The following is a 21,625-nucleotide window of genomic DNA, read 5'->3' as shown; positions in this document are numbered from 1 at the left end:
TGGTTTGTTTTGAATCAGGGTCTTGGCATGCAGTTCAGGCTGGCCTTGAACTCCAGATCACTTTGCCTTAGCCTTCTGAACGATGGGGGTTATAAATGTGCCAACACAGCTGGCACACCCAGGCTTTGGGCGTCTCTCTTTTTGCCCTGTAAGTGTGACTTTGGGGAAGAGCAGGTGCTCTGTCTCAGCTCTCCACAAGGTGCCTTGGGGGAGACCAGCCCTCTTGGCCTCTGATTCACCCTTCATCCCAGTGTGGCATTTCTCCAGGTGTAGGTGAAGGTGGACACAGGTGTTTCTGGTAAGGGCTGAGTGCCAGAGGGTTGGGGGTTGGGCCAGTTTTCCCCACTTCCTGGCTGCTGCTGGGGGGCAGCTGGCTTATCCTCTTGAGACCTCAATTTCCTGCCAATGCAGAGTTATGTGAGATGACAGAGGAAGCAGACACACCAGTGTCCCCTACACGCTGAGCCTTATGACAGGTGGGTGCTTTTGATATTATGATCACTAATATTTGACCTATCCCAGGGGATCCCAAGGGAACAGGGAAGCAGGGGAAGTGGGGAACCGCCCAAGGTCACCTTGGGTTTTTCAGTTGAACTGGTCAGTTTGTCAAAGATCTTTTGGTCTGTGAATTCAGAATGGGGAAATGTGTAACAATGAAGTACATGAGTCCTTGCACGTGTGTGTGTGCGTGTGTGTTCCCCAGGCTCTGGTCACTTTCCAATGTCACCCTATTCTTCTTTCACTGAGCCACAGGTCCCCATTGCTACTCAGAACCACAGTGACTCCCCACCCCCACCGTTGGGCTCCCTTAGTCTGACTCCCTCCACCTGTCCAGCCACGAGGGCATAGCAGCCGGCTAGGGACTGTCTCAGAACAACTGGAGTGGCTGAGCAAGGCCAGTCTGCCAGTGGACTCTGCCACTGCCCCCCATGCTGTGGTGAGAGCTCAGTGGGAGGAGACCGCAGTTCCAGGAAGCATTGGTGTGGGTGGAAGAAGGGATTGAATAGAGTCCTTAAACCAGCAAGTCATTTTCTGAACGTTCTCTTGCTGCCCCAGAAGGGGTGCTCAGTGACCTAGCATATAGAAGTACATCAAGAAACACCCTTTTCTCCTTTCCCACTCCTTCTTTGGATAACTTGCTCTCCCCAGCTCCCATTTCCCTCTCCCTGTGACTTCTCCCTCCCCATTAGGTCTGCAGAGACTTAAGATGGAGGGAGAACTGACCCATGAGAGGGCATACTGGGTAGATATTGTTGCGAGACAATGTAGAGGCTGCCCTGGGTCAGAAAGAACAGGGAAGTAGAAAGTAAGGAACCATGGGAACCTTGGAGAGAGTCTGCCATGGGCAGAGACTTGGAGCTAGTGGCCGAAGGACTAACAAGCCCTGTCAGCTGCAGTCACTTTAATAGTTGAGGGCATGTGAATTAGTTTTAGTGAGTGTTACATTCCAGGGGTAGCCACAGCTGGGGCTTCAAATTCAGCTGTCTACACTCACAGCTGGAGGCCAGTGAGGCAGCGCTGGGGCAGTCAGAGGTCAATGGCTGGTAGGAAAAGAGTTGCCTGACAAGAAAAAAAATTGCATGGCTCCTCTGTCCATCCCAGACCAGCTCTGTGGAGCACTACCCTGGTCTGGAACTTTCTATGATGGGTCCTCTGTGACTTCAGGGCTAGCTGTTGGTCAGGGTGATCTTGAGAATTGCCCTGACATGTTTTCCTATGCAGACCTTGAAAGGAGTTTCTCCAAGCTCAGAACCGTGGTAGGATGCCTGCTTTGCATTTTGTTCTAGAAGTTTGCAGTGGGTAAGTCTGGGTCTGAGATGATATCTGATGAGAAAGTGTTAAGAATGAGGGCTGGAGAGATAGCTCAGTGGTTAAGTGCAGTGACTGCTCTTCCAGAGGACCCGGGTTCAATTCCCAGCAACCACATGGTGGCTCACAACCATCTGTAACAGGCATCTGATACCCTCTTCTGGTATGTCTGAAGACAGTGATAGTGTGCCCACATACTGAGCCTTTAATTCCAGCACTTGGGAGGCAGAGGCAGCTAGATTTCTGAGTTTGAGGCCATACTGGTCTACAGAGTGAGTTCCAGGACAGCCAGGGCTACCTACACAGAGAAACCCTGTCTAGCAAAAACAAACAAACAAACAAACAAAAGTGTGAGAGTGGAACCTCTGGTCCTCATAGGAGTCCAATACTGAGAACCTGACACAGTACAGGGTGGTGCTGAAGGGGTCAGGGAGAACCCAGGGATGCTATTCAGGTCAGCACTGGCAGAGTCCCCACAGGTAAATGGTCTGGTCTCCCCCACATGGAGGCACGGGAGGCAGGATCTGGAGCAGGGGAATGCTAAGGGATGAACAGAGGGGACGTATTTCCTTGGAGGCTGGCTCCCCTTTATTATTTCAATTTTAAATGTACACTTATATATTTAGTGTGTGTATGTATGTGTGTTTATGTATATATGTGTGTATGTATGTGTGTGTATGTATGTGTGTATGTATATATGTGTGTGTGTATGTATGTGTGTGTATGTATGTATGTATGTGGTATGTGTGTGTGTCTGTATATGACATAAACCTGACAGGTGAGATATAACAGCTGAACCATCTTACAGACAGACAGAGGTCCTCTCTGTAAGTCAGGGGCCCAAGAAGGAGCAAGGAGGAGATGGGAGGAGATGGAAGAGCAGGGGAGAGCAGGGAGACTCCTCCGAGCCTGGGGTATCTTACACATAAGAGTCTAGTTGAATTCTTGGAATTTCCTTTAGCTAACGTGTTAAGAGCAGGCAGTCTCTGTCCTAAGTCCTTCCATATTGTATATAGCAGTATTTTCCAGGCTGCCCCTTGCCCTGAGAGGCACTATTTTACAAGCGGCTTTTGGCTTCATTTTGAGTACAAATGCTGTCGTACATGAGATGCAGGCGGATAAATAACTTATTCCTATAAGTAGGAAAGGTGTCGCCCTTTATATTTATCAAAGTAAATTGGGACCATGTGAGCGTATGAGCACAGTCCTCTCAGGAAAATGAGGCCTGAGGACTTAAGGCACACACCAGACAGAGGAAACGGTGGAACATTGCCACCTGGACCCCACGAAAGGACAGGCCCCCTACCCTGCCATGGGCTCTAGTCCCACTGACCTGTCTGTCACCTGACCACCTGGGTTTTATGTCAGTGGACTGACAGAATTTCTGACTGTTCAGGGGCTTCAGTTTGGCTGACTCCCTGATGTTGACACACCCTCCTTGAACTGCTATCTTTCCATCTGTCTGTCCATCTGGACCTGCCATCCATCTGTCCATCCTTCTGGACTGGTCTAGATCCTCACCCCTGATGCAAGACTCAACGTTGAGGCTCAACTCTGCTCTGCCGGCAGCCAGGCTCTGTAGTGGTAACTGTCAGTGGTAGCTCCGGCGCCTCTCCAGCCTGGTATGTTACTATCTCACCTCTCTACCCCCAGCCCAACTCTCTTTGTGTTCCTATCAGCTTCTGTCTCTTAGGCCGCTTTGAAACTCCTTCAGAGCTTTATCTTCCAAGAGTCTCAACTAGATTTAAATGGAGGACGCCCCATGCTTTGAAGTCCAACTCCTTGCCTCCTTCTTGGCCTCTGACTTGAAGGGAGGACCCAGGCCTGCTGAGACATCTTAAACTTTAGTGTACATTCTGTAGCTTACAACTATACCCGTATACATAGATAGATTTGCTAGGAGATCTGTAATGTATGACCTGAGTTAATATTAGTAATTAAGGTTGGAATGAAAGAATCTGTGTTTTCCTCAGCCAAGGCTAGGGAGGAGAGTGGAACAAGCTAATGAATTGCCCTCAGTGAAACGTCTTCACTCTGAGAATTTGTTATTCAATAAAACGTGGTCCTCTATGTTTCTGACAGAGCATGTATGTGTGTGCGCAGGACCCAAAGGAAGACTAGACTCCAAAGAAATGCAGATCACAGGGGAAGGAGTCAGGAATGGAGGAAGTGAGGCAACTTGTGCCAGCTCTAGGGAACCCAAGGTAACCTTTGATTGTCCTCATGGAGCTGAGCCTCAGCAATCAAGGAGGTGACAGAACTGAGTGACAGACGGTTTCCCAGTGCTGGTCCCAAGGCCAGACCGAGGAGAGCTCCTTGGAAAGCCTTAGAGGAAGAGAGCAGTGCTCTGGTTTTCCAGCCATCTTCCTGGTGCACTCCAGAGGCCGCTGGTCAGCTTTGAATAAGGACCTGAAGAGAGACAAGCCTTCCTGTGAGGCTGGGGAGAAGCAGACAGACAGGGAAGTAGCTGTGGAAGAGACTGGGGCCAGGGAGCTGAGGAAGTAGGTGGTGGTAGAGACAGTGGAGTTTGAGAGTGGATGCTGGCAGTAAGACATCTAGGTGGGATCTGAGAGGGCCAAGAAGGGACCATGAAGGATGTTGCGAGCCAGGCAAAGTAGCTCTGGCATCCTGAAGACCAAGCATGTGGCTCAGGCAAGAAATAATCCTGGATTCTTCAGACTTTATTATTATTATTATTATTATTATTATTATTATTGGTTTTTCAAGACAGGGTTTCTCTGTGTAACCCTGGCTGCCCTGGAATTCAGTCCTCACTCTATAGATCAGGCTGGCCTTGAACTCAGAAATCTGCCTGCCTTTGCCTCCCAAGTGCTGGGATTAAAGGTGTGTGCCACCACTGGCCAGCAGTGGCTTTAAGTGATAGTAAGTCCCAACTCTTAAGTAGCTGAAGCAAAAGAAACTTGTTAACTTATATAATAGAAATACCACTAACACTCTGTGACTGTATGGCCATCCTGTCCTTTTACAAGAAGATGCCCTTAGGCACTTATCACTTCACCCCACTTCCACTTCCTCATAAAAAATCCCAGGGAGGAATTCTGGTTTCCCTCGGTGTCATGTGTCCCACCCTAGGCAGTGAGCACATCCCAGGGCTAGGGTGGCATCCCTGGCCAGTCCTGGGTCATAATTTCCACTCTATGCATGGCACGAGATCCTGAAATTGGCAGCCCCTAGGAACAGCTGAGGTGGGTAGAGCCTTCAAAGGAGACTGCCTCCCCCTCCCAGGGCGTAGATTTTTGAGGACAGGGTTTTTCTGGCTGTCCTGGAACTCACTCTGTAGACCAGGCTGGCTTAGAACTCAGAATTCCCCTTGCCTCTCTCTGCCTCTCTCTGCCTCCCAAGAGCTGGAACCGCTGCCCCGTGATTCTGCCAATCTTTTTGTTTGTTTGTTTGTTTGTTTTTTGTTTTTTGAGACAGGGTTTCTCTGTGTAGCCTTGGCTATCCTGGAACTCACTCTGTAGACCAGGATGGCCTCGAACTCAGAAATTCATCTACCTGCCTCTGCCTCCCAAGTGCTGGGATTAAAGGCGTGTGCCACCACACCCGGCTCTGATTCTGCCAATCTTAAAAACTCTGCTCAGTCAGAGGTTCACTCAGATACTTTGGAGATGTCCCAGCCATGTGTGTTACTTAGGCTAAGCCTCCAGGACTCACTGGCTATTCTGTAAGACAAACTTCTCAGATGCAGAGCCCAGGAGGAAGGAGGGCAGTGCAGTGTGGACAGCTGCTTCATGCTGTCTAGACACCTCTTTCTGGGATGGGGAGGAACCCTGGGCCAGGAGAAGATGGACATAGTAGCTCTGGGGTTGAGCAGCTTTCTGGTCCCTTTCCGTGCTCCATCACAAGCCGGCTAGTGTGTGGGCAGCCAAGGCCATCCATGGCTTTGTGGGTATGGGGTGGCAGTTAAGTGGAAGTGGAGCTGGTCTGCCACTCAGAGGACAGAGCTTAAAGGCTCCAGGGTCAGCAAAGCAGAAAAAACCTGACAGGGAGGGCCAGGAAAGAGTGGAGGGCTGATGGGTGGTAGGTTCCTGGTATGGCCTAAGTCTTGGAGCTGAACCCCAGCTCCTCTTGGTAGGGCGCACATACACACAAACATTCTCTCTCACACAGGCAGATACACAAATGCACCATCACACACTGACATATATAAAACCACATAGGGGGCTGGTGAGATGGCTCAATGGTTAAAAGCGCCCACTGCTCTTCCGAAGGTTCCAAGTTCAAATCCCAGCAACCACATGGTGGCTCACAACCATCCGTAACAAAATCTGATGCCCTCTTCTGGAGTATCTGAAGACAGCTACAGTGTACTTACACATAATAAATAAATAAATCTTAAAAAAAAAAAACCCACATAAATGTGCATATGACACAGACTGTCAACACATGTAGCCAGACACTCACATGTACAGTAAGATCAAGCTACACACATGAATACACAAGTATTCAGAGACATGTAGAAAACTACTCATGGGTAGGCACACACGAGAGCACACACACATACACACAAAGTTCTGAGATACTTGCTTACCCATAAATATACACTTGTCTGTGACCAGCTGTTTTGTTACAATGAAACCTTGCCTGGCAGGCCCTTGGGAATAGGCTTGGGACCCAATAGGTCCTGTGTAGCCTCTTCTATCACACCCAGGTCCTCAACTTTGTGCCTGCTCCAGGATCCCTGGTTCTACCCACAAACCTTTAAGCCTGCCTCCCTGTGGTTCCCCAGTACCCTGCCTTCCTTCGAAATGGTATGAATTCCTGATGGCCTTTACAAATGGGCTTAGAATGGCTAGCATCACTTTAACAAGCTGTCTGTCCCTCCCCCCTTTGTCCTACCACAGAGGGTACAATTAGAGACTGAGGACAGCCCTTTCTGCTGGGCAGCACCCAGCAGGGAAGCATAGGATGGAGGGCGGGGATGAAGGCAGGTGTCGGCCACTTCAAAAGACCCTGAGTGGGAGGAGGGCAGACTTGCCATGGTCACAGTCAGAAGAGGACAGGATGTGGCTACTGCCAGGGGTCCTAAAAGCCCAGGCACATAGGTAGCCTCAGCACTAACATACATGCTCCAACTTATACCGACATACATTCACATGCAGGTGGGCAGTGAGCCCCCTGTCATGGCTAGCTGAGCCCAGGCTGCACCCTCCTCTGGCCACCAATGAGTCACATGCCTGCCTGCCAGGCAGCTAGCCTGGGGCGCACAGCCGCCTTTCAGTCCTAGGCCTTAAACACTAGCTCAGTCTTCCTTTTGAGACCCCTCCCCCTCCTAACCAGCCTACCACCCTCCCAGGCTGACAGCTCAGCTCCACACTGAGGCCGCATGGGCCTCCTTCCCTCCAGAGCACAGGGCCCCCTGTCTCTCATCACAAGGCTCCTGGCCAAGCCAACCTTGAATGGCTGCCTTTTCAGACCAGAGCCCGGACCAGGTGCATTCTGGACAGCCTTGTTCCCATGACAGCCAGCCAAATATCTAGCCAGAGAGATGAGGGGTGGGCTGGAGAGTTGAAGTACCCAGAGATGCATGCCTTTTAGGCTCTACAGTGTGCTTATGCTGGGTGTCTCTTGGTCTGTCTGTCTGTCTGTCTGTCTCTCCCACCACACACAACACACACACCCCAGAATCCTCTCCATATTCTAGCCTCCTATCTCCTTCCCATAAAACCCTTAACTAGGCAGGCCGGGCAAAGATTATTCTGATTTCCATCTTACAGAGAAACACAATGAGACTTAGAGCAAGGCGACGAATATAACTGTATCCCAAGCCAATAGTCTGGAAAGACCTCAGTGATCTCATTTGATAGAATTGTGGTGAAAGAGCAACCTCCACACACCTGGAGAAGAGGCCGCAGATGGTACCTTGTGACAATGCCTCCAAACCTCAGGCTTTGTACCTTGTACCTAATACCTAACAGAGCCTGTAGTCTCAGCGCTGGCCTCTGGACTTCTGGGTCTGCCTGGAGTTGCAGGGGTCTTGACTGGCATTTCTGCCTTTCCTGCCCAGAGTGTGCATGCTTAACGTGATGGACAGCCAGGGCTCAGCCTTGGGTGTTTGGGTGTTTAAAGTGGACTGCTCTCTGATAAGTACAATTTTTCTTAAAAGACTTTTATATATATATATATATATACACACATACATATACATACATACATTGTAGCTCTCTTCAGACACACCAGAAGAGGGCATCGGATCCCGTTATAGATGGTTGTGAGATTTGAACTCAGGACCTCTGGAGAGAAGTCAGAGCTCTTAACCACTGAGCCATCTCTCCAGCCCTGATAAGTATAATTTAAAACAACATTTTGTTCTAGGTGGTAGTGGTGCATGCCTTTAATCCTAGTACTCAGGAGGAAGGAGGTGGATCTCTGTGAGTTTGAGGCTAGCCTGGTCTATAGAGTGAGTTCCAGGACAGCCAGAGCTACGTAAATAAACCTGTCTTAAAAGACAAACAAAACAAAACTTTTTTTGTTACATTTATAAGTGTGTGTGTGTGTGTGTGTGTGTGTGTGTGTGTGTGTGTGTGTGTATGTGGACATGTACCATAGAATGCTATGGGGTCAGAGAACAACAAGTAAGAATTCATTCTCTCCTTTTACCACGTGAATTCTTGGGACTTACTCATGTCTTAGGCTTGGCAGCAAGTACCTTTACTCACTGATTGTGCAACTCAATATCCTGGAAGAAGATCTCTTATATTCCTGGCTCTTGGCTGCAGGGGACAGAATGAAACAGCACACACAAAAGGGAGAGGAACAGGTAGAGCAGGGCTTGACTCCTGTACCAGAAGCCCTGTGGCCACAAGCAAAGATGTTCACCTAGGACGCAGAACTTGACCCTACGTTAGCCTACTGGCAAAAGGCCTACATGAAAATTATGAACCTTGGGACTGGAGAGATGGCTCAGCAGTTAAGAGCACTGGATGTTCTTGAAGAAGACCTGGGTTTAGTTCTCAGCACCCACATAGTGGCTCACAACAGTCTGTAACTCAGGTTCCAGAGGATCAACGGCCTCTTCTGGCTTCTATGAGTACCAGATATGTACATGGTGCACAACATATATGCAAGCAAACCCTCATATGCGTAACATTTTTTAAAAATTAAAAAGATCAGCCGGCCCGTCGTGGTGGTGCACGCCTTTAATCCTAGCACTTGGGAGGCAGAGTCAGGTGGATTTCTGAGTTCGAGGCCAGCCTGGTCTACAGAGTGAGTTCCAGGACAGCCAGGACTGCACAGAAAAACCCTGTCTCAAACAAACAAACAAACAAACAAACAAAACCCAAACAAACAAACAAACAAAAGAGTAGAAAGACAGAGACCAGAGCAGGTGAGGACCGTGGCCTCTCTCTTTCCTGAAGGTAGGTACACATGTGTAGACTGGACCCAGGATGACTTCTGCCGATAACCGATACCCAGAAGAACCCAGGAACCCTGCCCTGCCCAACAGCCTGGAAGAACTGAAGCCTTACAGTTTCAGTTGTCACACCCAAAAGGGTGTACAGCCTAGTAACCCACAGGGTTAACTCATTGATTTCAACCATATAAAATCTGATTCATCTGATTCAGAGAATCAATTGCTCTGATAAGATTATAACCAGTGTTGTGTATGGGGGTGGGGGAGAGAGAGAGAGAGACTCAAGGAGGCATCCTGCTTTAAGCCACATGTTGTAATCAATGGATATGCTGTATGAGGAACTTGGAACATGCCCCATGCTGAGCCTCTCTCTCCTGGTTTGGTTTCAGGAGCCAAGAATTTGTCATCTGTGCTTTGATAACCCCCCACTCAGGATTTCAGGATGATGGTGCTATTGTAAACTGTTTCCTTACCTGTCCGTCTTAGCCTGCTCTAGCAGATTGGGTGGCAACAAAATACCCAGAACTTAAGGACAGCAAAAATCCCTCTAGGACCTTTGAGCCTTCAAAGATCTGAGGAGGTTTTATCAGAAATCCCATCTTCCTTGCCAGGGTGGACCCTCAGTCCTCCCTAACAGGTTTGAGGTCACTGAAGAAGGAAGCATTAAAAGTCTCTGTGAAGGCCGGGCGTGGTGGAGCACGCCTTTAATCCCAGCACTTGGGAGGCAGAGGCAGGTGGATTTCTGAGTTTGAGGCCAGCCTGGTCTACAGAGTGAGTTCCAGGACAGCCAAAGCTATACATAGAAATCCTGTCTACAAACAAACAAACAAACAAACATCTGTGAACATTCTCTGGTGGCTTGGTTAAGACACAGGAAGCCATTTGTAAGGTGAAGACAGGTAACAACAGGACACACAAGACTAAAGCTAGCTCACTACATACAGAATCCTGGACTATTTTTTGCAAGGTCACAGGAGAAGCCAGGAAGACCCTTGGACAGACATGAGCTGAGACCTCACAGAGAAGAGACAAAGTTTGCAAACAGGTGAGAAGGGAAGGGGGCAGGGAGTGGGGGAGTGGGGGGAGATGGAAGGGGAGGGGCTAGAGGTATCTTGGCACCATCCCAGCCCTTAGCTGGTGGAGGGGAGAAGATTAGTTCAAGAAAGCGAATGTGAGGCTAGCCTGTACTACATGAGACCCTGTTTGAAAGAAAAATTGTGTGTGTGTGTGGGGGGGGGGGATGGTGCTGGAGAGATAGCTGAGCTGCTAAGAGTATAGTTGGTTATGGAAGAGGGCCAGAGTTTGGTTCCCAGCCCATGTCAGGAGGCTCACAACCACTTGTAACCCCAGCTCCAGGGACCTGACACCCTCTTCTGACTGTTGCAGTCACCTCCGTTCCTGTGCATATCCCCACACATACATACATACACATGCATAATATTATATACATATACATATACACATATTACTTTTAGTGTTATAGTACACATACATATACACAGAGTTAAAAATAAATCTGAAAATGAATCGGAGGGGAGAGGTAGAAGACTATATAAAGCAGAGAGATGTCATCTTTTACTTCCTGACAGGAGATCAGAGGTTCAGAGCACCCCGTTTTCCCTTGCTTCTCAGTCTTCCCCCAGGGCTCCCTCTGGAATCTGGTCTGCCTCTAACCTACTTGTGGGATCATAAGGCTTTTGTCTCTTAAGAGCCTCTTAAGAAGCAGTGTGGGTTTGGGGATGTGACTCCATTGGTAGAGCATGTGTCTCATATATACAAGCCCTGGGTTCAAATGAAAAAAGAAAAAAGAAAAAAAGGAGGAATCCCTCTGGGATCTTCCCCAGAGACCCTGTAATCCCTCTTCATCCATGTCTCTTTCCTGCTTCCCGCTTCATCCCTTGCTCTGTTATTCACACCCACTGACTGAGCAAGGAGGGCGTGCAGGCTTGGTGCCAGGCACAGGAGGGAAATGAACATTTCTTGGATACAGTACCCAAAACACCCTGATGAACTGGATTCCATCGAAATCTAGAAGTTCAGCTCTGAAAAGCATCTTAGTTAAAATGAGAAGACCAGTGCAGTCTGGTCTTGGAGAAGAGAGAAGACACTTCTAAAGGATAATTTTGTCTGGATGTGATGGCCACACCTCTAGCCCCAGCACTCAAGAGGCAGAGGTAAGCAGAGTGCTGTGAGTTTGAGGCCAGCCTGGGGGAGAGGGGGAGAGGGGGAGAGGGGGAGAGGGGGAGAGAGAGAGAGAGAGAGAAAGAGAAAGAGAAAGAGAAAGAGAAAGAGAAAGAGAAAGAGAAAGAGAAAGAGAAAAAAAGCACAATTCTGACTGTTATGATCAAGAACAAACAAATCTGAAAAGATGGTTCAGAAGTTAAGAACACTTGCTGTTAAGAGTTCAGAGGACCAGGAGTTACAGAGACAAAGTGTGGAGCAGAAACTGAAGGAAAAGCCATCCAGAAACTGCCCCACCTGGGGATCCATCCCATATACAACCATCAAACCCAGACACTATTGCAGATGCCAACAAGAGCTTGCTGACAGGAGCTTGATATAGCTGTCTCCTGAGGGGCTCTGCCAGTGCCTGACTAATACAGAAGTAGATACTCACAGCCATCCATTAGACAGAGCACAGGTTTCCCAATGAAGGAGCTAGAGAAAGGTCCTAAGGAGCTGAAAGGGTTTGCAGCCCCCTAGGAGGAACAACAATATGAGCTAACCAGTACCCCCCAGAGCTCCCTTTAACACCAGAGTTCCCTGGGACTAAATCACCAATCAAAGAAAACACTGGGAGAGCCTCGTGCCTCTAGCTGCATATGTGGCAGAGGATGGCCTAGTTGGTCATCAATGGGAGGAGAGGCCCTTGGTCCTGTCAAGGCTTGATGCCCCAGTATAGGGGAATGCCTAGGCCAGGAAGCAGGAGTAGGTTGGGGAGCAGGGGGAGGGGATGGGGGTTTTTGGAGGGGAAACTAGGAAAAGGGATAACATTTGAAATGTAAATAAAGAAAATATCTTTTACAAAAAAGAGAGAGAGAGTTCAGCTCTTAGCCTCCATGTTTCTAGCTCTGGGGAATCCAATGCCCAATCTCAGAAAGGAATAAAGAACTCTTATGTATGATCTTAATTTTTTTTTAAAGATTTATTTATTATTATACATAAGTACACTGTAGCTGTCTTCAGACACACCAGAAGAGGGAGTCAGATCTCATTATGGGTGGTTGTGAGCCACCATGTGGTTGCTGGGATTTGAACTCAGGACCTTCGGAAGAGCAGTCAGTGCTCTTACCCATTGAGCCATCTCACCAGCCCAAATTTTAAAACCCACTAAAATAATAAAATGTATTGACCAAAAAAGTAAGTGAAAATGGGGAAAAATTATTTGGCTGGAGATGTGGATCTGTTGGTAAAATGTCTGCCTACTGTGCATGAAGTTCTGGGGCCCGTAACCAGCTCCCTCACACTGTTGACTGTAAACCCAGGACTTGGGAGGCTAAGGGGGGAGGAGTGGAGCTCATGCCTATGTCCTGAGTTGAGTTGAGGCCATCCTTGGATTACAACCAGCGTTAGGTACTGTCCAAAAGAGGAAAAGTGTTAATGGACCCTTCACAGGAACAGAGCAGGCATACACAGATGGCATCCACTCAACATCGTTCACCACTAGGACGGCGATGTGAGTTAAAGCCGATGTAGTGTAGACCTGAGAGGCGTCTGAGTTAAATGTGCTGTATGGCAGCTGGATCGCTCATACCGTCCTAGTGGGAATGCGACTCAGTACACATCTGGAAACTGTGTGTGGTGGGCGCGTGTGCGGAGGTGTTTGTGTAGAACTTGGAGCTGGCTTCTCCTCTCACCTTGCAGGTTCTAGGGATGGAACTTAGGTTGTCAGCCTTGGTCCTTGGTAAGAACCTGCTGGCCGTCTTACTCACTTGAGACAGGCTCTTTTTATGTAGCTTTGGCTGGCCTGGAATTTGCTATGGAGCTTACACTGATCTCTTGCCTTGGCCTCCTGAGTAACTGAGTTTGCAGGTATGTGCCTCCAGGCCATACTTTATTTTTGAGTCAGAGTTTTGATATTGTAGTCTGGTCTAGCCTTAGATTCCCTAGGTAGCCCAGTCTGGTCTCAAACTCTCGGTCCTCTGTTGGGATTACAGTTGTTGGCCACCAAGCCTGACAAGGTTTTTGTTTTGTAGCAGCCATCGATGGTCACCCTGATATTTTAGTCAACAAGGAATCTGCTAGTTCAGTGGGGGTGGGGGTGGGGCTGGGGGGGTTATGGCTTAGTGATTATGATTGTCTTGGTTTGTGTAAACACATTTCTTAATGTTCAGGCAATGATGAAATTGCCTAATGCTCCCTTTTCCTGGAGAGACACATGACTCTACACCATTTGCAGTATACCTGTGCAGTGTATGCTAAGCAATAATAAGGGACCAATTATCAGTTCATGCCATACCAAGGATCTCAAAAGAACTATCATGAGGAAAAAAGAAAAAAAAGCACCAGGGAGTACTTTTTATACCCAGCACTCAGGAGGTAGGGCTGGGGGGGGAGAAAGGGGTGGGGGGGGGGGTGGGGAGGGCGGGGGTGGGGGGGTGGGAGGCTGGGGGGGGGGGAACAGAAGCAGAATCTCTGAGCTTGAGGCCAGCCTGGTTTATAGAGAAAATTTGGGATAGTTAGAGCTACACACAGAAATCCTGTCTTAAAAAAATAAAATAAAATAAAATAAAATAAAATAAGAAAGAGGAGGAGGAGGAGCAGCACGTGTTCTGTGATTATATGCATAAAACTCTAGAAAATGCAAACAAATTCATAGCGACAAAGATGAATCGCTTGCCATAGGGTGAGAGGCAGAAGGAGGAGGTCAGGAGAGAGCATGAAAAGCCCTCAGGAGTGACGTTGGTCCCTGTGTGTGACCTGATTCCCTACATTGATTGTAGTAATGATTTCTCTCCTAGTGTGTCATAGTTGGACTTTAAACAGAGTTAATTGTCCCAGATGATAAAGCTTTGGAAAAGAGCATGTTTAGAGGGATGGTGGGTGGTTCAGCTATGGCTGGCTAGGGAGAATATAGTTAATAGGATGACTACAATTACAGACTTCACTGAATATTTCAAAGGAGCTGGTGGGCAGGAGTTTTGATTGTTTTCAACAGAAAGAAGTGATAAATGTCTGAGGTGCACCATATACCTCCTGCCAGCGTAAAATCTGCTCAGTAGACGTTGTTTCTGTGTACTGAATGCCACACTGAACCCCATGCTTGTACAGTTTCTACTTATTAGTTACAATGTAGCAATATGGCTGTCAAGATGGTTAAGTAGGTAAAGGAGCTTGTTACCAAGCTGACCCACGTGGCCGAAGAGTTGAGCCCGCTCCTGTTGTTTTCTTCTCTTGGACCCTCACACGTGTACCAAGGCACACTCCTGGCTATACACATACATGCATGCAAAATCAATGAAACTATAATTTAAAATGTACATACTAATGGCCGGGTGTGGTGCACACCTTTAGTCTCCTTCTAGCACTCAGGAGGTAGAGGCAGGTGAATCTACATAAGTTTGAAGCCAGCCTAGTCTACAAGGCAAGTTCCAGGCCAGCCAGGAATAATATTCACACACACACACACACACACACACACACACACACACACACACACACACACTTCAGCTTTGAGCATAGGCCAGGCTCCAACAGCACCCCCTCCTTATATAGTGAACTCCATTGCTGTAAGGTTCAAGGTTCGGTGTTGAGTCTGTCCTCAAGGGGTGCTGAGGTGACTTGCTTCAGGGTCTGATCCTTGTAAACCAACCAGGGAGAGGGTGGAGGGGCAGGGCCTTGCAACAAGGCTACCTCAGAGGTACATAAGCCCCAGCAGAGGCATTTCCGAATCAGCCTGTCCCCACCTTGGGCCACTAATCATGGAGCCTACCATTCTAGCAGTACTTGCTTGTACAAACCACCAGGCAGGAAAAGCGTGACAGTGTGGCTCATCCTGGGCCAGACTGAGTGACCGGGCAAGGTCTGTTCAATTGCAACTGTGAGCCTTGAATTCTTAGTCACCTTTATTTGGTCGCTTGTGTCTTTAAAATAAATGCCCAGCAGGAAGGTAGGTGGGTTCCTTCATGAGTTCAAGGCCAGCCTGGGCTACCTAGTGAGACCCTACTTTAAAACAAACGGAGCAGGGCAGTGGTGGTGCATGCCTTTAATCCCAGCACTTGAGAGGCAGAGGTGGACAGATTTCTGAGTTTGAGGCTAGACTGGTCTACAGAGTGAGTTCCAGGACAGCCAGGGCTATACAGAGAAACCCTGTCTTGAAAAACCAAACCAAACCAAACCAAACCAAAAAAACAAAAACAAAAACACACACACACACACAAACCAAAGAAACAGAAACATTACCAACAAAAACTCAGCAGGAGTCCTGGGCATCATCAGAAAGTCTCATCCATCAACAAAGCATGAATGTCAGGTAGACCGTAGCCTGGCCCTGCCACGCTTGGATTCTCTAACCACTGGCCATATTGTTCCCATTCTTGTCTTGTCATAGTTTTGACAGTTACGGGGTAGGAGGGTACCCTGTCTAATTTTTAAGTCAAAGTAAAGGTGGAAAGTTGCTTTCATGACAATGAAGGACAAGTGTGTATTTGAACTTTGTGGGAGATAGATGTGTTTGCTGACATTAAAAAAAAAAAAAAAAATCAGCCGGGATTTTCGATGAGGACCCAACCCACTGGCCTTCCAGCCAAATGTCACCAAGTTTGAATAAGAATGGCGGACTGTGTGATTTAAGGTGGGTTTGTAAGAATGATGGAGAACACTGTGGCTGGTGATGCTTCAGCAGCAACCAATGGCTTAGTGACCTGGATCAATGCTTTCGTTCTGCATCCTTTGGTTACCAACAAGTAACACCCAATTAAAAAAAAATATATATATATATATATATATCAGGAAGAAAAGGGCTCAGAGCAGCAGAAGCAGACCAGGAACAGGTCAGGGTGTTATTACAAACGGTGGCAACCACAGATGCTTTGTGAAGAGTGGCTATTTTTCTTCTTCCTGTGGCTTCCTTCAGAGCTTGAAACATGGCGTCTGCAGCTGTCATCTGCCACCAAGGGTGAAAGTGTGGCAGGCAAGATGGGTCCGTGGATAAGGCACCTGCTGTCAGGCCTGGCAACCTGAATTTGATCCCTAGGACCCACGTGGTGGAAGGAGAGCGCTGACTCTTGAAAACCTCCATATATATGTTGTGCAGACCACATGTGCACACTTCAGTCAATGAATATACAAAAACGAACAAACAAACAGAAAGCAGGGTCCTCTCCGGCTTAATCAACCCCCAGGGCAGGCTGTGACTAATGTTGACAGTTCTCAGGCAACACCATGACTACTGGAACACCCTGATTTCAGACGACTCTGGAATCTTGGGATCTCAGCTCGTGTCTGACAACCTGTACGGCCAGTTCCACAGAACGGCATGGTGCCTTAGGTCCCATCATCCCTCCCATCCTTGTCTCCATATTTGCAGCCTCTGGAGGGACAGAGTGGTCACATAATATGTGAGCTCCCCTCTCACCATTGTACATCTGGGCCTGATGTCCAAGTGATTCTCCTTGAAGGCACTGTGTGGAGATGGCCTCTCCCTCCATTCTTCTCTGGACTCTATAGCCACTGGAACGGCAAACATTCCCTCGGCACTGCCTCGGTGGTGGCTGCAGAGGAATTTGGGCCCTGCCCAGCTGCTGAGGTCAAGCTATGCCATACTCCAAGTTACTCCATATTGAATATAACAGGTTTTTTCAGGCTGTGCCTGAAAGATTCTACTTTACAACCAGATTCTGATTGTTTTGAGGGAGAAGGAAACAGGCAAACCCAGGTGGTCCCAGGAGCTGTTAGTCCCATCCTTCCAGCAGGAACTGATGAGTGCTGTGTTCCTGGGAATAGAAAGTGAGCACTCCTGGAAGCACATTGAAAAGAACTGAAATTGTGCATATTCAAATCAGGGAAATGGCCCAATAAAGACCCAACAGACCCAATGGAGAGAGGAACAGGAATGGGGTACAGCTCCTTCACTTGGACCTTATAATATGGCCAACACTGACTGACATCCGATACCTGGTATGTGTGTCAAGGACCAAGGACTCTCTGACTTGGCTAGGTTCCCTGCTTGCTTACCTGTCTGTCTATCTACCCGTTCTCCCATCTGGGCCCAGACACGACCCATTTCTCCTCCAGACCTGGCCCAGCCTTTTTTAGCTCACGACAGAACTCTGTAGTTTTGCTCTCAAAGCTGACTCTAGCTCTCCAGTTTCTACCAGCAGCTTTCTCCTGGCACTGGTCTGTCTGGTTTATTATTACCTTACCAACACAGACTCTCAACCCACTTCGAACCCGCTTGAATTGTACTGCAGCCTGTTTGGCTTGTATTTACCCCACAGTCCATGTATATATGTATATATGTAGAAAACTATATTGACTGTCTGTTATGAAAAGTTAGTATCAGTAATTTTTTTTTTTTAATTTATTTATTTATTATATGTAAGTACACTGTAGCTGTCCTCAGACACTCCAGAAGAGGGAGTCAGACCTCGTTAGGGATGGTTGTGAGCCACCATGTGGTTGCTGGGATTTGAACTCCTGACCTTTGGAAGAGCAGTCGGGTGCTCTTACCCACTGAGCCATCTCACCAGCCCTAGTATCAGTAATTAAGAGTGGAATAAAGAGCCAGATGGCAGCACACATCTTTAATCCCAGCACTCAGGAGGTAGAGGGAGATAGATCTTTGTGAGTTCAAGGCCAGCTTGGGCTATAGAGTAAGTTCCAGGAAATCCAGGGCTATACAGAGGAAAAAAAAAGGTGCATTTTCCCAGGCTACCCAGGTAGGAAACCAATAAACCTCATGAATTTATTGATACTCAGTGAATTCTGACACAGTGGAAAGACTCAAATGGCTTTGTCTGTTTCTAGTACAGTGAGCTCATGAATCTGTCACTTTCCCTGTTTCTGTGGCAGGGTTGCTGTTACTGATACCCTGTCGAGGTTTGTTGCACTCTGCGCAGTCAGTCTGAACCCTGAGCCTCAGATGGAGTCACAGGACCCAACCTTAGCCTCAGCTGACTGTGCCCACAGTCACCATGTGCCTTGCCATTGGTACTCTGGACATAGCCCTCTTCCTGGGAGGCATATGCTGTGCGACACAGTTCCTAGGTCAGGAGCAAAAGGGATGCCAATTCCTAGCCATTACTCAAGCCTTACGCCCGGGAGTCCCTTTATTTTACCACTGTTGGATCAGATGGTGTCTTGGTCCTTTGGCTTCTTTGGTGGCTTTTGCCTTTGTTTTTGTTGTTGTTGTTTGTTTTGTTGTTGTTATTTTGTTTGTAGCTAAGACATTTTATCCTGGCTCCCCTATGCTCACATATTTGAATGCTTAGTTACTAGGGAGTAGCACTATTTGAAAGGATTGGAGGATTAGGAGGTGTGTCCTTGTTGGAGTGGTTGTGGCCTTGTTGAAGGAAGTGTGGGTGGACGGAAGCTAGGGGGTGGGCTTTGAGGTTTCAAAAATTCATGCCAGACCTGTCTCCCTCTCCCTCTCCCTCTCTCCCTCCCCCCATCCCTCTCCTCTCCTCTTGTAGATCAGTAAGTAGTACTCAGTGTTCTCTTCATGTTCCCTGCCATGATAATGGACAAATCTCTGAACTGTAAGCCAGCCTCAATCAAATGCTTTTTTTTTTTTTTTTAATTTTTTTTTTTATAATTTATTTATTGATTATATGTAAGTACACTGTAGCTGTCTTCAGACACCAGAAGAGGGCATCAGATCTCATTACGGATGGTTGTGAGCCACCATGTGGTTGCTGGGATTTGAACTCTGGACCTTCGGAAGAGCAGTCGGGTGCTCTTATCCACTGAGCCATCTCACCAGCCCAATCAAATGCTTTTTAAGAGCTGCTGTGATCATGGTGTCTCTATAGCAGTAGAGCAGTGACTAGGACACTTCCCTTCCACCAGCAAACCTGCGTCTCCACCCTGTTCCTTCAGATCTATGTCACTGGGACCCTTCAGTCTTTGAAGACATTGCTGCTGCCAGGCTTCAGGATAGTTGGGAAGCTGCTAGTCTGAGGGCATCTCCTGGTAGCTGCTCTTTTAGTCTGTTCTCTCCTCTCTAAGCCAAGAATCCTAACAGAAGTCCCAAGGATCCAAGTGCATATCGGATGAACACTCTCCTTTCCCAAGAAGCGATGACTCATGGTGGAAGCCTGGGACACCAGACTTCAGAAGCGTGAGTGTGGCAGTGTGCCAGCAGGAAGGTGTTGCAGGAACATCCAAGTCAACCCAAGGAAGCCCTCAGCTGAAGATGACCTTTAACTTTTGATTCTCCTGCTTCTACTGTAAGTGCTGAGATTACGGGTATGTGCTGTCACGTCTGTTTTTATAGTGCTAAAGATCAGACCCAGGGCTACAGCCTCAGTCCATTTCCTTTTTTTTTAAAAAAGATTTATATGTATGAGTGTTTTGTCTGCACATACGCATGTGTGTGCCCAGTGCCCACAGAGCTCAGAAGACGGTGTTGGATCCCCTGGAACTGGAGTTTTGGATGGTTATGAGACACTATGCAGATGCTAGCAATGAAAACCAGGTCCTCTGCAAGAGTTGCGAGTGCTCATGACTACTGAGCCAACTCTCCAGCCCCTCCTTGTTTTTTAATAGAATGCATTGAGTTATATAACATGCTTTTAAGTCCTGGTAAGAGCTATGTTAAACCCAACTTACAGAACTCCTGGTAATTTCGGAAGACGTTCTTGGAAACACACTCCAGTCTAACGCTGTCCCCTGCCCAGGTCCTGGTGGGCTCTGTGCTCCCAGGTACCCTCAGGGTTCTGAATCCATGGTCTTTACTACAACTTCCCTGCCCACCCCACCCTAGGCCCTCAGAGCTCAAAGCTCTCATCCAGCCAGCAGCCTTGATCTGCTCTGGTACTGAGAACCTCTGGCCAACCCTGTAAGGAAAGTACTCTCAAAGGCAGCCATCCCTGTCTCTAGTTCTGATTGTGGCGGCAGCCCCCCTGTACCCCTCTCCCCGTCTCCCTGGAAACTCTCGTCCTTAAAAAAAAAAAAAGGTTTTATTATGTGTATGTGTGTGGGCGCGCAAGCGTGTGTGTGTGTGTGTGTGTGTGTGTGTGTGTGTGTGTGTGTGTGTGTGTGTGTGTGGTGTGTATGAGAATGGGGTCTACGGAGGTCAAAGAAGGTATTGGGCCCCTTGGACATCGAGTTATAGGCTGCCCTGAGCCTCCTGATGTGGGAACCTAGTTTAGGTCCTCTGGAATTTGCAAGTGCTGAGCCATCTCTCAGCTCCTGGAGCCTGTCTTCTTTACCAGTGCCACCCCTGTCTGTATGTGTAGGTGCATACATGTTCAAGTGTGTGAGTATACGTGTATATGGTGTGTTCATACATGTAGGCTAGTCAATAACTTCCAGTGTTGTTTACTGTTCTCTGTACATACTGATATTTTGCTTGGGACAGGGTCTTTTTATGTAGCCCTGGCTGTCCTGAAACTTGCTTTGTAGACCAGGTTGGGCCTTGGTCACAGAGACCTTCCTGCCTCTGCCAACCCAGTGCTGAGATTAAGGCATGAGCCCCAAGCTCTCCTCCTCCTCCTCCTCTTCCTTCTCTCTCTCTCTCTCTTTCCTTTTCCTCTTCCTCTCCTCCCTCCCTCCCTCCCTCCCTCCCTCCCTCCCTCCCTCCCTCCCTCCCTCCCTCCCTCCCTCCCTCCCTCCCCCTCTCTCTCTCTCTCTCTCTCTCTCTCTCTCTCTCTCTCTCTCTCTCTCTTTCTTTCTTTCTTTCTTTCTTTCTTTTTCTTTTGAGACAAGTCTCTCACTGGTCTGGACCTCTCCAAGCAGGATGAGCAAGTCTGACCTCTCTGCCCTGGGATCACATGTGTGCTGCACGACTCCTGGTATTCCTACCTGGGTCCTGGGGAGTGGACTTATCCTTATGCTCATAGGACTTTATGGATAGCAGCCTCCTAGTCTGTCTCTCTCTGTCTCTGTCTCTGTCTCTGTCTCTGTCTCTGTCTCTCTCTCTCTCTCTCTCTCAGGCCAGGAATACTTTCTAGAAGATGAACAGCAACTTGTGGGAGTGGGGTAGGTAGTGTTTCCATGTTCCCACACAGTAGCCCATGTTGTGGCTGGTCAGTAATGCTCTCTGTTCAGTCAGCAGCCTGGATCTGTGGCTTCTCATACTGACTTAGGCTTTGGGTATGTGACCTGCTTTGGTCCATGGGAGAAGAGTGAAGCCAGGAGAGACTTGAGTACTTGGGTTTGACTTTATGCGGCAGGGCAACCTGAGATCACTTCGAGCACACCCGGACACCTCCTCCTCTTCCTCCTCCCAGCTGGGAGACAGAAACTCACAGGAGGAAGACTGAGGGCTCAGTCATGTAA

General features: G+C 48.1%; 1 long non-coding RNA gene across 6 annotated transcripts; it reads left to right on the top strand.

The window, feature by feature from the left end:
- Window positions 1-33: 33 nt before the first annotated feature.
- On the top strand, window positions 34-20,332 carry Gm16341. 6 transcript variants are annotated; one of them, XR_001779057.1, is made up of 4 exons: window positions 34-476; window positions 3,323-4,013; window positions 10,152-10,229; window positions 17,188-17,676. It is a non-coding gene; the product is annotated as a predicted gene 16341 (long non-coding RNA). The 6 variants fall into 6 exon arrangements; XR_001779056.2 differs by lacking the exon at window positions 34-476 and adding an exon at window positions 19,352-20,332 and having other exon boundaries at window positions 2,523-4,013; window positions 17,188-17,302; XR_387210.3 differs by lacking the exons at window positions 3,323-4,013; window positions 17,188-17,676 and adding an exon at window positions 19,352-20,332.
- The last annotated feature ends 1,293 nt before the right edge of the window (window positions 20,333-21,625 follow it).

This window comes from Mus musculus, chromosome 1 (genome assembly GCF_000001635.26).
Source record: "Mus musculus strain C57BL/6J chromosome 1, GRCm38.p6 C57BL/6J".
NCBI lineage: Eukaryota > Metazoa > Chordata > Mammalia > Rodentia > Muridae > Mus > Mus musculus.
This window is presented reverse-complemented; position numbering and strand designations above follow the sequence as displayed.